A 21,487-nucleotide genomic window follows, 5' to 3' on the forward strand; every position below is an offset into this window, starting at 1 on the left:
AGTTGTAACGGGTTAGAAGGGAGGAGAATGGGGAGGTAGGGTAGAGGGGAGGGAATAGCAGTGGGTATTGGTAAGTGGAGGGATAGGAGTGATGAAGTATGATGCAAGGGGTGGAAGGAGAGTTTGATAAAATAGGGTATGAGGTGCGGTAGGAGAAGAGCAGGTCTTAGGAGGCTGGAGGGCAGGTTAGAGAGAGGAGAGGAAGGAAAAAGGATGAGTGTGGATGGGATAGAGGAGGGGATATGGGGGCTTAGGAGGGGTTAGGAAACTGGGAGGGAAGAGAAAGTTAGGAAAGAGTGACATTTTGGGAAGTGAATGGTGGATATGAAGATGAATGGTATGAGGTTGTCGTGATGGAATAGGAGGAAAGGTGGAGCATAAAGGGAAGGAATGGGCTGCAAGATAGGATGGGGAGAGATTGGGAAGGAAGGTGGAATAGTGGACGGATTCTGGGAAGGAGTGTGTGTGTAAGCAGGAGGAAAGACAAAGGCTCAGTTTAGCATCCCCAGAAGTACAGTAGTCCCTCAGAGCTAGTGTTTCTGCCTTGTCCTTGCGATCAAAGTTGAGATTTTCAACCTTTTTCAATGAAATACGCAGTTATTCAGTCAGTATAATATATCCCCACAAAACTGCCTGACACCATCATTGGCCTCTCCTTTGCAGGAGTCTAAGAATTTTCCAGGATCTCTGAGGATACCTTTCACCTCTGTGATTGGGGAAGTTGGTGTGTTGTGCATTTTTACTTCCTGCTTCCTAGTTTTCTTTTTGTGAACTTTCTAACTAAATTAAGTCAATATTATTAGGGCCTCACAGATCCCTTATAAAACTTGGCATTTCTCAGGTTGGGAACCTCTACTCCAGAGTAAGAACTGAATCTACAGAATCGTTTTTTGGCCCAGAATCAAGTGTGTTAGCAAATGAGCCATAGCTGACAAGGCCCTAAGCAAAGTGGGAAATAAATTCAGAGCACCATTAAATTTATGTAAATTTTCTCTGAGCGAGAAGTATTACAAATGTGCTGTAAAGTCTGAAAATCACGATGATTAAATACGTTGGTAGGTTAGTTGACCAGTTGGTAGGTAAGTTGCCTCTGGTGTGTAGGTTGTGGGAAAAATGGGGAGGAATAAATTGGGATCAATGCAGGAATAATGGTGACCATGGATTCGGTGGCCCAAAGGGCCTGTTTTCCATCATGTCTCAATGATGCCACGTACTACCTCAAGGATGAATTTATTGAGTGACTGGGGCCAGGACAAATAGTTGGAAGTGATGTGGATTCTACTTTGGACTGAGACAAAAGACAGCTCGTTTATTGCAGATGGTTGTAAACCTTGGGAAATTTTAACCTAAGAGGGCTGGTGTTGCCCTGGCCTTGAGTACATTCAAGGTTGAGATCCACGAGATCAATAGGTTTTTGCAGACACGGAGGATCAGGATGTACGATGATTGGATAAGATACTGAGTGGCAGAGTAGAATTAATGAGTTAGTTTGGCCACCCCCATTGCAGTTCACTGTTTTCTTAAAAGTATCCATAACAAAGTTTCCATCCACATTTGGCAACACCAGTGCCGAGGTAACACCCCCATTTTTACAAGTTGCTTCAGATGTACATCAAGGTTGTGACCGGAATCCTGGCCTAATGCTGTGAGGAAAAGAGTCCAAATCACTCGCCCGCAGTTTGGAAGTTTTAAATGCCTTTAATAAAGCTTTTCTCAAGGAAAAGCTGCATCAGCAGTGACGGCTGTGAAACTCTCAGTCTGCATTAAAACAAAACATTTGGTTCACTGATGTCCTTTAGGAAAGGAAATGTGCCATGCTTACCCTGCCTGCTCTACAATTGACACCAAGCAACGAGCAATGTGGTCAAACCATAACTGCTGCTTGAAACCCAGTCATTTGTAGAAAGCTGTTTTTACAAAGTGCAAAGTCTGAATAAAACTGGATTAACCATACTGGCTTCAAACCTCAGCTATTAATATGGCAAAGGCAAATACATATCCTACCCTGCCAACCCCACAAAGTCTTCTTATTGACAGCTGGAGATGAGACTGAGAGAATTTTCTCATAGGCGTGCAAGAAACAGATTGATGCAATCATATTCACAGAGCCTTGGGGCTTTCAGGCAATGCCCCTCATCTTCTGTATTAGCACGCAAAGTATTAGTCTCACCAGAGTTAGGGTCACAGTGGAGCACAGGTAGCACAGAGAGAGCATCACAGAGAGTCCTCAGTTTTGACTCTGAGTATTGACACTGAAATTGTCTACAAGTCAGTACTTTACTCTCTCAAACAATGTTTAGAAAAATCAGTAAGAACTTTAAGGGCATACAAGGTACCCTGGGTGGCAATCTCAGTAACCATCACCAAGTATAGCCCAGTAACAATCCTACTGATGAAGGTGTCTGAGTCCTGAAGCTGTAATCCTGGATTGGATCTACAACAGGTGGAGAGAAGAAGAACAAAAGGGAAAATTGTGTAACTGTTACAGATGATGGAGGTGGCCATCACATGTTCACAAAGAGATAAAGTCCCACCCTCAAACAGATGACACCCTACTTCCAGCAGATCGTGCATATCAAAATTTGGCATCTATGAGGCAATACAAGCCAAGAGCAGCAGAGAAAACTAGCTTTGCAAACCCAAGGAATCCCTCTGACAGGAAATTCCCATTCAAAAATGAAAAAAAATCACAAAGCACTGGCTCTCAATCCTCCCCTTTCAGTGATTTCCTAAACCAGGGGTTCCCAACCTGGGGTTCATGGACCCCTTGCTTAATGGTATTAGTCCAGGGCATAAAAAAGGTTGGGAAGTTCTAAACAGAACTCGAATTGCTTTATGTAACATTGGTCCCTAGATCCCGAGCACAGATCTTGCAAATGATATTTAATTATTCCTACAACATTCACACAAGTTAGACCCTTGAAACTGTTCTGACATTTAATGAAATCTTGGCTGATCTCTTTTGTTCCAAATATCTTTGGTAAAGGAAGATCTATTGATCTTAAATTGAATGTTAGTATTTTCATTAATACCATCTTTGTCCTTTATGTGGAGATATTCCTCCAGACTTCACTCCTGTAACTTATGTCTGAGCCTTCTGCTGCCTAAACTTGCCCACTAATGAAAGCAATTTCTCTTTTGTTCACCCTTCATTCAGGAGTTGGAACCACTCAGAAGTGCAGCCAAGTATAGGAGTGATGGAGAGTGGGGCCCACACACTGCTGGAGCCAAATGTGGATTGTTGGCATCAAAGCAATGCCCTGCACTTAACTGCTATCAATTTACTGTTCTCCCTCTCTGAATACATTGACAGCTTACTGGGCTACACCTCTGTGTCCATTCATTTTCCCACACTAGCTCTCTTAAATGATCATTTTTCATGTGTGAAACCAGAGAACGAGGCTGGCTATGTTATTGCAGAGACCATTGCAGCCGATCTTCAATCACCACCCATTCTTGCACACTTCAACAAGAGTGTTATGGGGTGACAATTAGAGGCAAGAACCCTTGGCTATTTTCCCTTTCCAAGCCCAAAGGATCAAGACACTGGAGTCAAATCACTGTATTGCTTAATGCGATCATCTACTGAGATATTGGAAAGCAGAAATAAAGAAAAACAGTTTATTGAATTGTATATTCACAAGCTATTGATCATACCTTTGTTGTTTTTAATGATAATAATGCACCTCCAAATCCATTATATTTTATAATAATGGCATTAGCTCCCATGGGAAAATATCGATTACAGGGAGCTGAGGAAAACACTCAGTTGGAAAGGTTTTGTTGAGGGGAACACAGAGTTCAAGTTACAGCTGTGGGATGTTGATCGACAATCCAGGGAGTTGGAGCACGGAATATGATTCAAATCACACCACAGCTAAGAGTTAAAAAAGGAATCAGAAAACAATGCTTATATTAGTGGAAGTGAGCATAAAATTGACAGGGTAGTGAAAAACGAGAGAGATAAAAGACTGCAGATGCTGGAATCTAGAGCAGAAGGCAAAGTAGCACACAGGGAATGATGGAGGGAGTCAGCGGGACAGGCAGCACCCATGGAAACGCATGGTTGAAACGCAGTTGACATTTCGGGCCAAGGTCCTTCTTCAGGATTGGAAAGGGAGGGGGAGATGTCCAGATAAAAAGTGGGGGGGAAGGGAAGAGGCTAGCTGGAAGGTGATAAGTGAAGCCAAGTGGGTACAAAGGTAAAGGGCTGGAGAAGAAGGAATGTTCAATGTTTTGGCCTGAGACCTTGTATTGAGACCTGATCCAGGTTCTTGATCCAAAATGTCAACCATCCTTTTGCCTTTGCGAATGCAGCCTGAACCACTGAGTTCCTGTGGCAGTTTATCATTTGCTTGTTGTGAAAGCCTAACCGGTTCAAGTTCTTTAGGGAAATTTACCACAGTTAAGATTCACCAGACTGGTTTCAGGGATGGCACATAAGCTGCATGAGAGTCTGAGTAAACTAGGACTGTATTTTTTAGAGTTTAGAAGATGAGAGGAGATTTCATTGAAATCTGTTGGCTAGATGCCGTGAGGGTAGAAAAAGGGACCCAGCCTCAGAATAAGAAGTAGGTTCTTTGGGACTGAGATTGGGAAAAATTTGTTCACTCGGGGTAGTGTATGATTGGAATTCTCCATCCTGGACAAAGGTAGAGGCTGGATCATTATATATATATTCAACTTACACATGTTCAAATTAGATCATAAGGCTGTAAGGCAGAGGAGCAGAATTAGGACATTCAGCCTGTCCAGATGTTCCAGCATTTAATCATGTCTGATTTATTATTCCCTCTCAATCCTATTCTCCTCTTAACTTTTGACACCATTGCCATTCAAGTAAGGGATATTATAATAGTACAGGAAAAATAAAGTTGAGGTTCTTGAGAAATGATGGAGTTAGCTGGAAGAGTTGTGTCCCTGCTCTCATGGCTTTTTTTTACTGAATGGAACTCAGTGTCTTTACCTGCAGAGACTATGTGGGACTCCAGTCTCACCAACGTAAATGGATGCTAGTTGGTCACAAACTGCACAAATCCTCACAAGGAAAGCCTTGGCTGAGTGCAGATTCAAGTCTTGCCAATAACATTCACATTTCTAGATCCGCTAAAGTGAGTGGAAGTTAGGAGTGGAATTTTTTGAAATATATTCCAGTCAACTTCTGCTGATGCAATAATTGACACCTAAAACTTTGTCACCTGAACATCCCCACAGAATGTGCTGGAGCAAGGCCATACAACTGGACACGGTCAGGGAAACTCAACTCTCTTTGTACACAACAACAGAAGAAACAGAATGAAGAATAAGTCCTTTTCCTCCTTGTGAAGCAGTAGTGCCAATTAGCTTCCCCAGGAGGAGAAGGTTGGTGTCACACGGCGGGAAACCTTGAGCAATACACACAAAATGCTGGAGGAACTCAGCAGATCATGCAGTTTCTGTGGAGAGGACTAAAGAGTTGTGTTTCAGGCTGAGGCATCGACTATTTATTCCCTTCCATTGATGCTGCCTGACCTATTGAGTTCCTCCATCATTTTCAAAGTTCAAAGTAAATTTATTATCAAAGAACATATACGTCACTATTTACAACCCTGAGATTTGTTTTCTTGTGGGCATATACAGTAAATCCAAGAAACACAATCAGTGAACGTTTGCACTAAACAGGACAGATAAGCAAACAATGTACAAAAGACGTCAAAATACACAAACTCAAGAAAAATAATAAATAAATAAACAATAAATATTGAAAACATGAGATGATGAGTCCTTGAAAGTGAGTCTATAGGTTATGGTAACAGTTCAGTCATAGGGCAAGTGAAGTTGAGTGAAGTTATCCACCTTGGTTCAAGAGCCTGATGGTTGAGGGGTAGTAACTGTTCCTGAACCTGGTGGGTGTGGGTCCTGAGGCTCCTGCATCGTTTTCCTAATGATGGCAGTGAAAAGAGAGATGGTGCAGGTGGTGAGGGTCCCTGATGATGATACTGCTTTTCTGTGACAATGCTCTGTGTAGATTTGCTCAATCGTGGGGAGGGCTTTACCCATGACAGACTGATTCACTACTTATATTTTATTTACTTATTATTTATTGAGATACAGTGAAGAATAGGCCTTTCTGTCCCTTCGAGCCATGCCACCTAGCAATCCCCCAATTTAATGTGAGCCTAATCACAGGACGATTTACAAAGACCTGCTAACCTATTAACTGGTATGTTTCTGGACTGCGGGAGGAAACCCGAGCACCCGGAGGTTACCTACGTAGTCACGGGGAGAATAAAAAAACTCCTTTATAGGCACCAGAGGGAATTGAACCCAGGTCACCTGTACTGTAAATAGGCATCCGTTTGTCTCGAGAGACCATGGATTTGCACCTTGGAAAGCTTCCAGGGCACAAGCCTGGGCAGGGCACTGTAAAGCATTGTGCTAAACACTACGGTGCTATGCCACCCCATTAGTGTTCCGTACCAGGCCACGATGCAACCAGTGAATATATTTTCCGCCATACTTCTATTGAAATTTGTCAAAATTTTAGATGTCACGTCGAACCTTTGGAGACTTTGAAGGGAGTAGAGATGCTGCTGTGCTTTCATTAAATGGTTCTTATGTGCTGGGACCAGGACAGAGCCTCTGAAATAATAATACCAAGGAATTTAAAGTTGCTGATCCTCTCCACCTCTGATGCCCCAATGAGGACTCCAGTTTCTTTCTCCTAAAGTCAATAATCAGGTCCTAGCTCTTGCTAGCATTGAGTGAAAGGAAGTTATTGTGGCATCACTCAACTAGATTTTAAATCTCCCTCCTGTATGCAGATTCATCATCACCTTTGCTCAGCAATTTCTCTGGTTTACTCAAGATTTCCAGCATCTGCAAAACCTCTTCTATCACAGTGCGACACCTACCTTCTCCCCTTGGAGAAACCAATTTGCACCAGTGGAAGGCCTGGACTAAGTATTTAAGAAATAGAAGGAGGAGTAGACCATTTGGCCCACATTCTTGCTCTGCCATTCAGTAAGATCATAGTTGATCTTTTGCCTTCTGTTTTCCTGTATTATCCCCATATACTTTGAATCTATTAATATCTAAAAGAAAAGTGTTAATCTCAATCTTGAATATAATCAGATTCAACCTAAACTAGATTTGCATGGACCTCCAACCCTGGTGTCCTGGGCCTCCATGAGTCCTTCATCCATTTACCTTCTGTCTTTGACCTTCAGGCTTCTACCTTTGGACTTATCGTGCTCTGGACTTTGACCTTTGGTTTTCCCCTCCAAAAATGTAACATCTGGACTTGCCAATATTATCAATAACTGTGCCTCTGTAGTCTTCTTGTGTAGATAATTCAAAGAATTCTAACTCTTTAGGTGAATATATTTCTTCTCATCAGTGACTTGAATGGTTTATTTTGAATTCTACATATCAACTAGGGGAAATATCAACTCCTCATTTACCTGTCAAAGTTGTAAGAATTTTATGTAATTCAATCAAAACATCCATCCAATGACAAGCCTTGTTTGGAGGTTTGTGTGCTTCAATGACCCAGAGAGCTCTGTTGGCTGGAGTCAGGGCTTTATGACAGGTCACCAATGCGAAACAGGTCAAAGGACATTGGCCAAACTAAGAATGGTCCACCAATCCTCCAGGTTTGGGGATTCAGCTCAGGGCTACCAGCCATGATTGGTAAACCAAACTATTATAGAATCCTTCTACGTATGAGTACAATGGTATTCCTGAGTCTCCACCCAGAATTTCATGACTGACAATGATGAAAATTGAGAGGAAGCTCCTGGCATGATTAAGGAAGACCTGAACGCCACCAGAGATGGAGGAGCTTCATTGCTGTCCTAAGCACCAGTGGTGTAATGGGCAGTAAAGGGAAATGAGAACATCTCACTTCTGAACTCATGACAAAGTAGGCTTTCTTTCTTTAACTTCTCCTCCTTTGATTAACCATCCATCCCTGAACAAACCTGGAGGACCTTCACTCCATTCCCTTTATCACAAGCATCCATTTCCTTTCAATAAGACAGAGTGTGGTTCTTCCAACTGTTCCTGCACTTCGTCCACTTGCTGGCGACCACATTTGGGACACTGATGCTACTCTGTGAGATATTGGCCAGGATTGGTTCACTGATGCCACTTGTGCCTTTCAGTCAGAAGTTCAAATCCCACTTCAGGGAGTTAATCACACAATCTGATTTTACACATTATAAGACATGCAGATTATTTCAGATTAAACTTCGACCCCAAATTCCCTCTTGCCAACATAAGAGCTACCATAGCACAAACAGGAGGAAGGTGAAAAATTTGGGATAATATTTTTTCCTTAATCAACCACATGAAAAATGAAAAGACCTTTAAACTTGTTGACCTCTGTGGTGTTTGCTGTATTTTCCTACATCACCGAAGTGACTGCGCTTCAAAACTCTTTATTTGAACATGAGGCACTTTGAGATGTCCTAAAGATGGTGTTTTATAAACATGAGTTAGTCACATGTACTGCAAGCAATTGCTGTTTTAGTAAAAATAAGTGCTTGCACGTGGGAAAGACAACACAGTACAGAGCAGTAATAAAAACTGCAACAAACCCACTGGTTTATGCAATGCACCTTTCACACAGTAATAAATAGCCTAGGGATAACTTTTCTCCTTATATGTTATGTGCTATCTCACCACCCCCTAACTTCAGCCCTGAGCTGAACCCCTGAATCCAACTTCTTTTGCACATATTAAGATTTTTGGAGATTGGCCCTTGCTTGTTAATATGTTATGGTTTTTTATATCCCTCTCTGTCTCTCTGGATTTCAATATGAACTGAGTGCAAAGAAACTTTTTTTATTGTCTATTACGTGTACTCTACTATGAGATCTGGGCGGTAAGGGCTTATTTTTTTCTGCTGCAGTCACAGTGAAAGAACATTGTGCAGTTTCCTGTTTGAAGAGGAGAACTGCGTGTTCTTGATCTATTAAAACCACATCCTACTTTGCAATGTCCTGCGCATGCCGGAGATGTACAGCCAGCTGTTCAATGAATTCTGGCAAAAATACTTTGCATACAAAGGAAAAAATATAGTAAGAGCTGCCACCTGAGGGTTGGGGGTGTTGAGGCAAGATGCAACCACCTCACTCAAGAAAAAATGTTAACTCTATATTTCCTTCTCACTTATTCTGACACCCAACAAAACCTGAAAGAGTAGAATTAAATTAATGGTAATTAATTTGGAGAGGACTGGGGTATGGTTTGAGGCACAAGGTATCTGGAAATAGATTTCTGAGGCAGAGTCTCTTCTGCCTGCTGTTCATCTGTTGGGAAGGGGTGTGGTGGTGGAGAGGGTCCCAGGTTTTAGAGAAGGAAGGAAAGTTTGCAGTAGAGGCACAGCTACATAAAAAGAGCTGAGAAGAGGGAGTACCTCATTTTAGGATCAGAATTATGCCAAAACAAAAACTTGAAACTTGTTCCACAATGGCTCACACCATTCTTCTGCCCCACAAGGCTGCAAGTCCCACTTCGTGGCACAATAATATCAGTGCCAGTCTCCGGAGCGGAGGTTCCCGTGTTTGAATCCAGGTCGGGTCGAACATCGAGCTAGCAACTCGGCCTCGTAAAAACAAGAATGGTTTACTACAGAAACACCGTCATGATGGCGCCCCGATAACTCCACTAGCGAGTTAAGGGCTGTTCTTCTTCTACAAGGCTGCACTTGCCCTCAGCTTTCTAGATTTACATTCAACAAAAATCTCCCTAAACCTCCTGGTCGAAATGACAATAAAAGTTGACTTGACTTGACTTGAAATCCAACTGTTGACGAAATACTTTCTTACTTGCATTTACTTTTCACTCTTAGTCCTGGTAACAATTTTTCTTGGTAGTGCCCACAGTCACTCTCCTTGTAGTATTTTATTTTAATAGGGCAATACATTAATGAGGGTTGTTCTTGGTCTCATTTCTGATGAGCCGAAAGTGGTGGTGTCTATAATTTCATCGAGAATAAGATAGAAGTCAACCTGTATCACAAAGACTAAAGATTCTGAAGAAGCTTGAAATGTTGAGCAATACACACAAAATGCTAGAGGAATGCAGCAGGTCAGGCAGCACGTAGGGAATAAATGGTTGGTGATTCAGGTCAAGACCTTTCATCAGGAATCATGAAATCCTGTTAAAGTGTCTCAGCCTGAAAAGTTGACTGTTCCATCATTATAGATTCATCTCTATAGATATCGCCTGATCTGCCGAGCTCCCCCAGCATTTTGTGTATGTCAACCTGTATCACTCTTCTTCATCTAATCTGTTCCACCACTCAGTAAAATCATGGTTGATCTTTTATCTCAGCATCAGTTTCCTGCATTCTCCTTTGATTCCTTTAATATTTGAAGTTCAAGCTTCAAGTTTAAGTTCAATTGTCATTCAACCATACATGAATACAGCACAACGAACCCATGTGGGGCCAAGGTGCAAAACATGGTATCAACACTCATAGATAGCAAGCGCATATAAGATATCAGTAAAATACAGTCACACAAAAAATGCAACATTGATCTGTGCTTTGAATAGCTAGTGACTACCTTCTACAACTATTTGTCTTAACTGTTTTACCTCTCATTTTCATATTGTAATCTCTAGTTCTAGAAATTCCAGCCAGGATAAACATTGAAACTGTATTATCCCATTGAAATTCTTCAGGAATTAGTGCGATGATATTACAGCTTGGGGTGTTGGATTTTGGAGTTCATTTCTGGCGCTGTCTGTAAGCAGTCTCTGTACATTCTCCCCACAGAATATGTGGTTTTCTCCGGGTGCTCTGGTTTCCTCCCACAGTCCAAAGATGTATGGAGTAGGTTAATTGGTTATTGTAAATTGTCCTGTGATTGGGTTAGGGTTAAATCAGGGGTTGCTGGAGTGGTGCAGCTTGATAGGCCAGAAGGGCCCATGCCATGCTGCATCACTAAATACAAAAATAAATAAAATAAAACCCATATGTTTCAATGGGATCAACTCTCATCTTTTCTACACTTAAGTAAATATACACCCAGTCAGCTTAACCTCTCCTCTTATTGAAATGTTGTCATCCCAGGAATCAAACTTCATTGCACTCTTTCAATCATAATTATATCCTTCTTTAGGTAGTGAGATTACATACTATGTTCCAGATGCAGGTCTTCACACAACTGAAGCGTGATGTATCTACTTTTGTGCTCAAACCCTCTTGCAATAAAGTTCAAACATCATTAGTCTTGTTAATTATTTGTTGTTTCTGCCTATTAAGTTCCAGTGATTTGTGTACAAAGACACTTTCTGATTAGGAACACCTTTGAGAATCTCATCAATTAAAAAAAAATACTCTTCTGTACCAAAACTGATGGCCCTACATTTTCCCACATTATATTCTAACTTTCATATCCCTGCCCACCTAATTAAACTCCTTATATTTTCCTCAAGCTTCTCAACATCTTTCTCACAGTTCACAACTGCCACCCAATTTTACATCATTTGCAAACTTGGCTATATTATACTTGGTCACTCCTGAAGTGATCAGAATTATGAATAGCATGGATTCTTATAACATTAGTCACATCTTGTAACCAAAAATGATTATTTTTGTCATATTTTGCCTGTAAACTAATTCAGTTTTCATTAGCATGTTGTCTCTTATGCCCTATAATACTTTTCAATAATTTAGGATTTGGTACCTTATTGAAGGCTTTATTAAAGCCATATTGATTAGTTATCTTTTTCATTGGAAACAGCCTCAAAAATGCCAACAGAATTGTACTAAACATTGACCCCCCCCCCAAATCCTATTAATATTTTCAAAGTGCTTTGTAACCCCATCTGTTATAATAGATTCTTACACTTTCCCACTGTTATCATATTAACTGGTCAACACTTTCCTGCTTTCTCTCTCTCCCTCCTTTTGTATATAGTGCAGCTATCATGACTTTCTTCCAATCAGTGAGAGAGCCATTTCTGAATTTATAGGAGTTTGGAAACTGACAATCGGTACAGCCACTGTTGCCACACCATCTCTTTCAAAACCCCAAAGATAGAGGTCATTGGGTCCTGAGGAGATTTTCACTTTCTCCTTTCACTAACTTCTCCAACACTAGTCTTTTGCCAAGGCTAATCTTTTAAGATGTTACTGGCAAGACCAGCATTGACTTGCAATCCCCAAATGCCATTGAGCTATTAGCTTAATAGGTTGTTTCAGTGAGCATTTAAGAGACAACCACATAAGGTGGTCTTGGGTCACATATAGGCCAGATCAGGGAAGGTTGACAAATTTCATTCCATGAATTATTTTAGTGAACCAGATGGATTTTTACAACCTAATAGTTTTGTGTAGTGGTTACTAAGACTAGTTATTTTACCATACATCAAGTTATTAACTGAATTTAAAATTTATCGCTGCCGTGAGAGAATTTGAGCTCTGCTTAGTATTTCAAATTAGGTCTTTGGATTGATAATGTGGTAACTTAACAGCTTGAAGACAGACAAAACAATTGTTTAATTTCTCTGTTGTTTGCTTAACCACAATATACTTTCTCCTGTTTTTAAAGGATATCCACATTAACTTCAGTGATTTGTAGAATCTTTTGCAACTGGTTGTTATGGTTCTCGCTAGGTTAGTTTCTCTTTCCTGATGAATATCTTAGCCTTCGTTTGCAGAATTCAGGAAGTTTCCCAATCTTCAGCCTCATTACTATTTTTTTTTGGAAAGATTACATGTCTTTTCCTTTGATCTTAAACATTAGCATTATCTGTTTACTGAATTATCTTTTAATGTCACTTCCCAATTTACTAAAGCTAACTCACACCTCATACATTGGGAATATGCTTTATGTAGATTTATGACCATGACTTTAGTTTGAACTAAGTCATCTTCACTTTCATAATATACAATTCTGTCACAGTTCTTTAAAGACACTATAGCTATTAGATCCTTAACTAATCTTCTCTCATTTCATAATACTCAATCTTCAAAAAAAGCCTGATCTCTTGGAAAAACTGATCAAAGAAGTCATGTCATGCATACTTTGAGAATTTGTCCTTCACTCTGTTAATGTTCATTTAGCTTCACCAGTCCTTATGTATATTATTCCCCTGTGAATAATTTCATGTCTGGTTATTAACGGCGTGTGAGAAAATAAGTATGAAATTTGAGACAAAAACCAATTCTAAACTGATTTTATGCAGCATGATTGTGCACTGATATTTTGAGAAAGGTCATAATCCATTCTAATATATGTTTCTTGAGAACTAATCTCTGGAATGCTGTAATAATAAAGATGAAGTATGAGTTCGACACCAAGCTATTTCCAATTAATTTGCAATGACAGCATTGGCTTGGTGAACAACAACCCTCTCCCATAACAATATTGGTGGGGGCCATTAGAAGAGAGACTGACGGTGGTAGAAATAGAACAAGAGACAATTCATGTACTTTATAACTTCTTTCACAATTTTACAATATCATAAAGTGTTTTACTTTTGAAATGCAAACCGTTATAAAGCAGGTACTCTAGCAGTCATTATTTGTCCTAACCAAATAAACTTATTTTTTAATGTTGAGAGCAAATTAGAGATTTGAGTACAGTACATCCCTAGTCTTCATAATGGTGCCATGCTGTCTTATTAGTATAATATCTTACCTGAAGGACATCCTGTCCCACCTGGAAAATGGTGCCACATATGCCAGGTTGCTGATTATTCAACTTCAGCTTGGTGTTTAATATGATCATTACTCAGAAGCTGATTGGTAGAACTGTCCTCATTGGGTCTCAACACTTCTCTCTGTAGCTGGATCTTGGACTTCTTGACAAAAAGACCAGTCAGTCCATGTTGGCAGCAACATTTCTAGCTCCACCAGGCTGAGCATCGGCACCCCCCAGTGCTGTGTGCACAGGCTGCTGCGGATGCATTAGCTGCACTGCTAGACCCAGCTCCAACGGAATCATCAAGTTCGCTGATGATGCAACGGTGGTTGACATCATCAGCAATGGCGACGAGGTGGTAGAGTGGCTGGTAGAATACTGGAAGCACAACAACCTGACTCTCAGTATGGACAAGCCTAAAGTGATGATTGTGGACTGTAGGATGGTGCAAGGCTGACTATTCCTCACTACACATAAATGGCTCCTCCTGGAAGATTGTTAGGAGCACCAAGTTTCTGGGAGTGCACATAATGGACAATGTTATCTGGTCCCTCAACACCACATCTTTAGCCAAGAAAGCACAACAGTGTCTCCATGTCCTGAGGCAATTGAGGTGAGTGAGGCTCCTCTGCCTCCCATTCTAATCAATTTTTATAGATGCCCCATTAAGAGTGTCCTGACCAGTTGCAACATTGTCTGGTACGGGAACTGGAAGGCATCTGACCACAACACAATACAAAGGATTGTGAGAACTGCTGAGAGGAACACTGGGGTCTCTTTACCATCTATCCAATACATTTATCAAGAGCGCAGCATTTGTAGGATCCTTAGCATTGTCAATGATCCCTCCTTTCCAGCCATCCAACAATCCTGGAACTCCTGCTATCAAGCAGGAGGTACTGTAGCAAGGACTGGGAAAAATCTTCTTCTCAGGCTGTGAGACTACTGAACTTCCTGCCACATCCCAGGTTTCAGCATATATTAAGTGCCAGTAGAAAATACTGCTTACTTTTTGACTTGTGTCGTCAATGCACATTATTGTTTGTTAAGGTATTTGTGGTAACATTACTTTTGGGTTGTTTGTGAGTTATAAGTACTATGCTGTGCACCTTGGTCCAGAGGAACCTTGTTTCATTTGGTTGTATACAGCTGAATGACAATAAACTTGAACCTTGCACCTTTCCACCAGAACTTCAGACAGCATAAAGAAATCCATCAGCTAACAGTTTTCTACATTAGTGTGTTAGTGCTAACACAGAGCGATTGTTGAAATCATCACAAGAATTAGTGAGAATCCCAAGCAGATTGTTTGCCTCTGTCCATACACCTGCCTCAATACACTTTGGCCGTATTCACCTCTAATGTCCCCATTGGAAGGGATTTGCTGCTGCTATACATGATTAATCAACTGGTCCACTACCTCTCATTGCGACTATAGGTAGTCAGGTCTTTCTAGCATTCAGTTAAACTAACGCATGCTGATGCCCCAAACCATGCCTCTTCTCATTTTACTACATCCCATACAAGCACCATTTTGTCAGAACAGGTTTGCAGTGTTAATTTTCCTGCTTACCTTGTCCCTTTGCCCGGTTAGTCCCTCCTCCTCATTCTCTCCCTGGTCTAGTTTCCCCAGTAGTTCACATACTTTGCTCGCCCATACTTCAGTTCTTGGCAGTTCATCATTTACACACCCCAAAAGTAAAATAATCACTCACTTGACTGATCAAAACAATCACTTCAGTTCACATGCTCTACTGGTTTGTAACTCATAAGTATAAGAACTCCAGACACAAGCATTCCAAACAATTTCATTTTCACTCACCCCGTTATATCAGTTTGTAGACAGCAGAGCAGCTCCAAAAGACCCAGGGACAGTTTGGAGTGTTCTAAAATAATGCCTGGCTTAGTGGGAGCAGGGGCACTACACCTTACAGAGGCAACACCACTGGTGGGGAGGCATTATTCTTTTATATTCAGCTGAGCACATGGACTCTGATCTATGGGGTTAACTAAGGCATTTGTTGTGGAATAAAACTGAAGGATGTTAGAATCCCCGTTATAAATGTTCCAATTCTGCACCTGAAATAATTATTATGGCTTGGTCACATGATTATCCCTGCCCCCCCCCCCCAGACCAACAGTAGAATTTCCGGGTCCTTCTAGGCCAGGCGGAGTCACATTTAAGCCGTCAGCCTGGCCTTGCTGAAGAGGTGTGGAGCTAGGTTTCAACAGTGGGTGAATAGTTATATTGGAAAGTTAAAGACAAGAAGTGTGTCATGGAGAAAGCCTCTGTATATTTGCAAGTTCTTGTATGTACATGTCTGCTTTCATTTGTCTATTTGTCAGTACTTCTCAACTTTTGGGCAGCATTTACATTTTTTTCATCAGGAACTAAATAAAACCCCTTGCACTAATGTGCTGTTGTGGCTTACCATCTGTTCTTTTTCAACTGGTGACCCTTGTCGGGCACATTTACCCGCACCTGATAGTGAGGTGTGACAACCATATTCTCTTCCTTTCATGCAAGTGACAGGGCAATAAGGTGACCTATCAAGTAGAGCTGCTACCTCAAATCACCAGAGGCCCAGGTTCATAGCCAATAGAAGCTGGTCAAGGGGAAACAAATTTCAGAACCGGGTCAAGAAATGCCATGTCATGAGGGCAGCCAGTGGTAACTGAGCAAAGAGGACAGCCAGTAAACATTTGGGCCAGGATGACAGCCAATAATTTTTGGGGCCAGTGGTTAGTCAAAAGTGCCTGAGTCAAGAACGTAGCCAATAATTATACTGCTATGAAAATAGACCTAAATTGTCCATGTTGATCAAGTTTCCTACATGAGCTAGTCCAATTTTCCCAAATTCCTCTAAACCAAAGGTTTCCAACCTGGCCTGCACAGACACTTATTTGATCATTTTGCTCCATGAGGGAACTCTTGCTCTAAACCTTTCTTTTACATGAACTTGTATAAATGCTGTAATTGTAAAAGTTGTACTTGTAACCACCTCTACGAGTTCCTCTGTCAACTTGCTCTATATAGCTGCCACCTTGATTGTGAAAGCTTACCCTTTAAACCCTTCACCTCTCACCTTTACCTGGGACAAGAGAAGGGACAATAGTCAAGAATGTAGCTAATCGTAATATGTCAAGAAAACCCAAGAGTAGTTGAGCTGGGAAGATAGCTAAAATCTCTAAGCCAAAAGGGACAGTTGATTTTAGTTGGACCTAGAGTATGTCTCATTTTTCTTGTACTTTCTTAAAATATCGAAAGAAGTCATTCAGCCCTTCAAGTCTAAGATGACTCTCAGTGCAATTCCATAAAGCCCATTGGCCCACTTATTTCAATCTAACCTTTTGCAATTCAACCTATCAATTTCCCCTTGATTGATCTACCACCCTCTTACACCAGGGTAATTGAAAGTGGCTGATTAACCTTTGGAATGTGGCAAGAATTCAGAATCCCTGAGAGAAAACCCATGCACTACCAGCAGCACCAGAAGCTGGGACTGAATCTGGTTCACTGCGGCTGTGAAGCAGGGGCAATAATAGTTAATAATATTAACGAATAATATTCAAGTCAAGACCAAGACAATAGCCAAATGTAGCTAGATATAATAGATTCTCAACCGGAGTTGGGATTGAGATGAAACCAAAAGTATTTGGAACTAGAAAAAAAGTGCAATTAATAACTAAAGAGATTAAGGTACCATTATCACCAGACTGTAAAGTCCATTCACACAGATAGAACATATTCGGCCAAACTTTCTATTTGGTGGGTGGGATAGGAGCCAAAAATCTATATTTCATTTTAATTCAGGAACTTGCATTTGAGTAACTCCTTCAAAGTGGTAAAATGTCCCAAGGCATTTTATTAAAACAATCATCAAATGGAAGCCACATCTGAGGAGATATGAGGAGATGACCAAAATCTCAGTCAGAGAGGCAGTGTATGTTTATGGAGCTCTTTAAAGGAGGAAAGGTGAAGAGTGGACCATAGCAGCTGACGATATGGCAATGTGAACAGCTGCAGGGAGGGATACATAAAATACGACAGACCCACGTCCCAGACACAGCAGTGGGTGCACAGAAGAGCAAACAGCACAAGGAGGACAAGGGAAATGAGCTTTTGTTCAGTCAGGTTTATCTAGTGCACAGAGCAACAATAGACTTCAGAACGTAATTGCACTGCTGCTGTCAACATGACAGCTGTAACCAAGTACTACAGTTAAAGGGAGTCCAGTCTGTGTTTAGAATTACAACACGAGAAGCAAATAGCAGGGAGTGTTGATAGGACACGAGCAGATTTGTTAGCTCAGCGATGATTGATAGCTTTTACTTTCATGCTGGACTTTCCAAGATGTCAGGAGCTACTCTTAACAACAAGCTCACAATTAGGAAAAGTGCTGACTCAACGAACAACATTCACTGCCGAAGAAAGCCGCAGGTTAAAACAGTTCCAGGAGAAATGCTTTCAGCATTCAGCTCAGTACTGTGTAAGAGAGGTGAAAGCAAGCAGGGAGTTGCTGGGTTGCCAAACTGCTGAGATTGGCCTGGAGTCTCCAAGAATTAAAGTAACTGTTGCAACCAGAAGGGAACTCACAGGCACTGAAAAATAAATACTTTTATTTATTCTATTATGATAGTTCCCTGAATGAATTACAATACAGGTAAATAAAGTGTAACTTATCAAAAGTGTAAACTAAAACCTTTTCACTTTCAAACCGGCCTGGGTTCCACAAAGATGGATGTCGTAGATAACCAGTGCCAGAGTGTGGATGATGTGCTGTAGGTGGCAGGAGGTTGTGATGAAACCTCCAGGAAGTTGGTGACCCTGCTGGTGCATGCTTAGAGGGGTTGCTGGTGAGGGGAATGATAAGAGCAAGGAGTCTTGATGAATCAGTGGCGGTTAGGAGGGATCCTTAATTTCTCCTGAATGAACTGCTTTCTCCAGTACCAAGAAGATTTTCTTCAGCCCATTGAATGTCTACCATCAAGCACCTTCTACACTAATCCTATTTTATTCTCACCACATTTCTAACACCTCTTTCTAAATTTCACTACTTAACTACATATTTGGGGTAAATTACTGTGACCAAAAAACCTACCAACTCACATGCCCCGGGGATATGGGATACACACACGGCACCAGAGATTGGGATTGAACCCAAGGCACTGGAACTGAGGGGCAGCAGCCCTGCTGTCCCTCAACAAAGACAGCTTGTGACCCCACAGACACACTTTTGGAGAAGTACTGCTGGATTTGTAGCTTTGCAAGTGATCTAGTAAGCAATTTTCTCATGTAAGGTAAAGCAAAAATCACTGTCGCCTTCTTAACATCTACCGTCACAGTCAAAGGCTCGTGGTCTGGCAATGCTCTGATTGTAAAAAAAAATTCTTCCAAATACATTTATGGTCACACTCTCCTCTCCCCATTCCTCAGGGAACTTGTCTGGTTCTCTAGCAGACTGCCTCCACGCCCTTGATTTTAATTACTCCACAATATTGGAGGTAATATTTTCAGCTGTTTGATTCCCTTCTCCAAATCTCTCTGCCTCAAACTGACCTTGACGAAGTCACATCTCAGCAACCCCACCTGAAATAATACCTTCTCATGTGGCTTGGTAACAAATTTTGTTTAACAGCACATTTCTAAAGCAGCTTTCCTACATTAGAGCTGATACAAAACTGCTCATTATCATCGCGGGTACATTTTCCAAGCAATGCTGAGGTCTGTCAGACAGTCTGAGATAACCACATGTTTGACCCGTCTATCTGTCAGACCCAAGCAGAGTTGTTGCAATTGTTCCCAAAGCCCCTGCTCTGGGGAGTGCAACGAAGAAGGACCAGCAGTGGCCCCTGCTGGAAAGTCTGCATGTGTGGACGTCACTTCAGAGCTGGAGTTCCAGGCCCTGATGCTACTTAGGACTGAGCAGCATCAAGACTGTGGGCAGTGATTAGCTGCCTGATGTTCAGCACCTCTCCACCCCCTCCACCCCGAGACTCTTGGACAGGTAGCAGCCATGGGAGAAAAAGTAATGGTGCACAGAAATAACATATCGCCATGCAACGGATTTCACTGGCAGAAACATGGGCCTTGAAGCGCATGATATAAACTGTACGCAGTGTCAAAGGCATTTTAGCTCAGAAATTTGATGCTTGCTAATGAGCAAACTGCCTGTGGTCCTTGCGACTGAGCCAGATTGGTGGCACTCCTCAGGTGTACTGCCTATTTATTACCGACATCCCCGTTCCAATGTTGAACTTCAGGCAGCTTATGTCTCTTAAAGGCAGCCAACACTTCTTAAAGAGGAGGTACAACCTGGTTGAAAAATAGCTGCAGGAGAGACAGACTGAGTATGGAGGCTGTCAGATTAAATATAGGAGGCCCTGGTCCATGGGAGGCATATGATACAGGAGAACTCTTTGCCTTCCAGACAACGTTAGATCAACGTGAACTCAGATTCAATCTGTGATGATGTGCCTCGTTGACAGTGATCAGGATATTGAGGATGCCTCGTCACTCCATATTACCTAAGTGTATACCAGTGAAGAGGCTGACATGGAGCATCCTTTGGAAATAAGTGCAGGGCTGCTGAATCAGTGGCCAGGAACTGGAGTAGGGGAAAGGCACAGAATAGTCACAGGTTGAGATCACGTTCCAGTGCCGTTACAAATGATCCAGAGTTCACATCAAGGGTTCACGCGTCTGAATGAGGCTGATGGATGAACATCAGTGTATTCCAGGGGTGCTGGGCAGCCTGCCAGCGAACATGCTCGCATAGTTCATGGCACGGAACCGTTCAACCTTTACCAGGGTAGACATAACTCTGTGTAAAAGCAGACCAAGCAAGAGGCTGCCCGGACATGATGCGATGCCCATCATAAAGGAACTGCTCCGACAGTTTCTATGGATTGTCCCAAAGCTGTCAGAGAACAGTAAATCAGACCTCAGCCATATTGTTTATCCCCAGACTGAGCCTCTGCACAATGGGCATTCTCTTATGCCCCATGGTAACACTGTTGTATTTATTTGGAGGGCAGAGCTTGAATGTTTCCAGAAATTTCAATGACTTTGGTGTACAAATCATGCTAAACATGATGGAATGAATACTCCTTCAGAAGTATTCCTTGCATTCTGTCTGACAGATGCTAAAAATTACTAACATAATGCAGTTACGCAATGTACTCAGTAATTCCAGGAACTATGATAACACCTCCATCTAGGTGAGCCGCTAAAGGTCTGTGTACTTCCTACGAATGTGCTTTCGTTTGAACTTTAACAGCAAAACAGTGAAGACCAGTTCGTAAAGGTCTAATTTTCCTGTCTGGAGAGTGGAAGAGTGGTGCGGTAACTAGAGTGCTCACTCAGAACATCAGGGAGCTGGGTTCAGTACTTTGGCGCAGTCTGGGTGATATTTATACTTTCTCCCAGTGACCATGAAGCTCACCACTCAGTCTTTGGTTTCTATCCACCTCTCACAAGCCTGTAGGTTGGAAGGTTACCGACCACAATAAATTACACCCCTCCCCCACCTGTGTGCAGGTAAGTGGCAGATTCAAGAATCGATGCAAAGGGGATTAGAGTAAGTAGGTCCTTGATGTCTGGTACATGCATGGTGGGCTCGAGATCTCCCTCTATGATATATGAATCCGTAACTCTCATTGAAGGTCCTATGCTTAACCAACTGGTTCAGTCCATAGTTAGAACCGATTTTCACAATACAGGAACATTCCTCCTGCTGGTTCTGCATATCAACTTAAATCCTTCCAGGTATGTCCAATACGACTGCACTGTGCTGCAGAAAGGTCGACTTAGATTAGATGGGAGCAGGAGGCTCCAAGTCAGCAAC

General features: G+C 41.7%; 1 protein-coding gene and 1 long non-coding RNA gene across 2 annotated transcripts in view; one reads left to right on the forward strand and one right to left on the reverse strand.

Annotated features, from left to right (window-relative positions):
* Nucleotides 1-3,527, forward strand: part of LOC132397144 (uncharacterized) — a 62,755-nt gene extending 59,228 nt beyond the window's left edge. Inside the window, exon 4 of the long non-coding RNA XR_009513274.1 lies at nt 3,158-3,527. This is a non-coding gene — a long non-coding RNA (uncharacterized LOC132397144). The remainder of the gene's footprint in view (nt 1-3,157) is intronic.
* Nucleotides 1-21,487, reverse strand: part of LOC132397142 (potassium voltage-gated channel subfamily KQT member 1) — a 795,097-nt gene that overhangs the window by 91,433 nt on the left and 682,177 nt on the right. The gene's annotated exons all lie outside the window — the stretch shown is intronic.

The sequence above is a fragment of the Hypanus sabinus genome, chromosome 7, assembly GCF_030144855.1.
Source record: "Hypanus sabinus isolate sHypSab1 chromosome 7, sHypSab1.hap1, whole genome shotgun sequence".
In the NCBI taxonomy this organism is placed as follows: domain Eukaryota; kingdom Metazoa; phylum Chordata; class Chondrichthyes; order Myliobatiformes; family Dasyatidae; genus Hypanus; species Hypanus sabinus.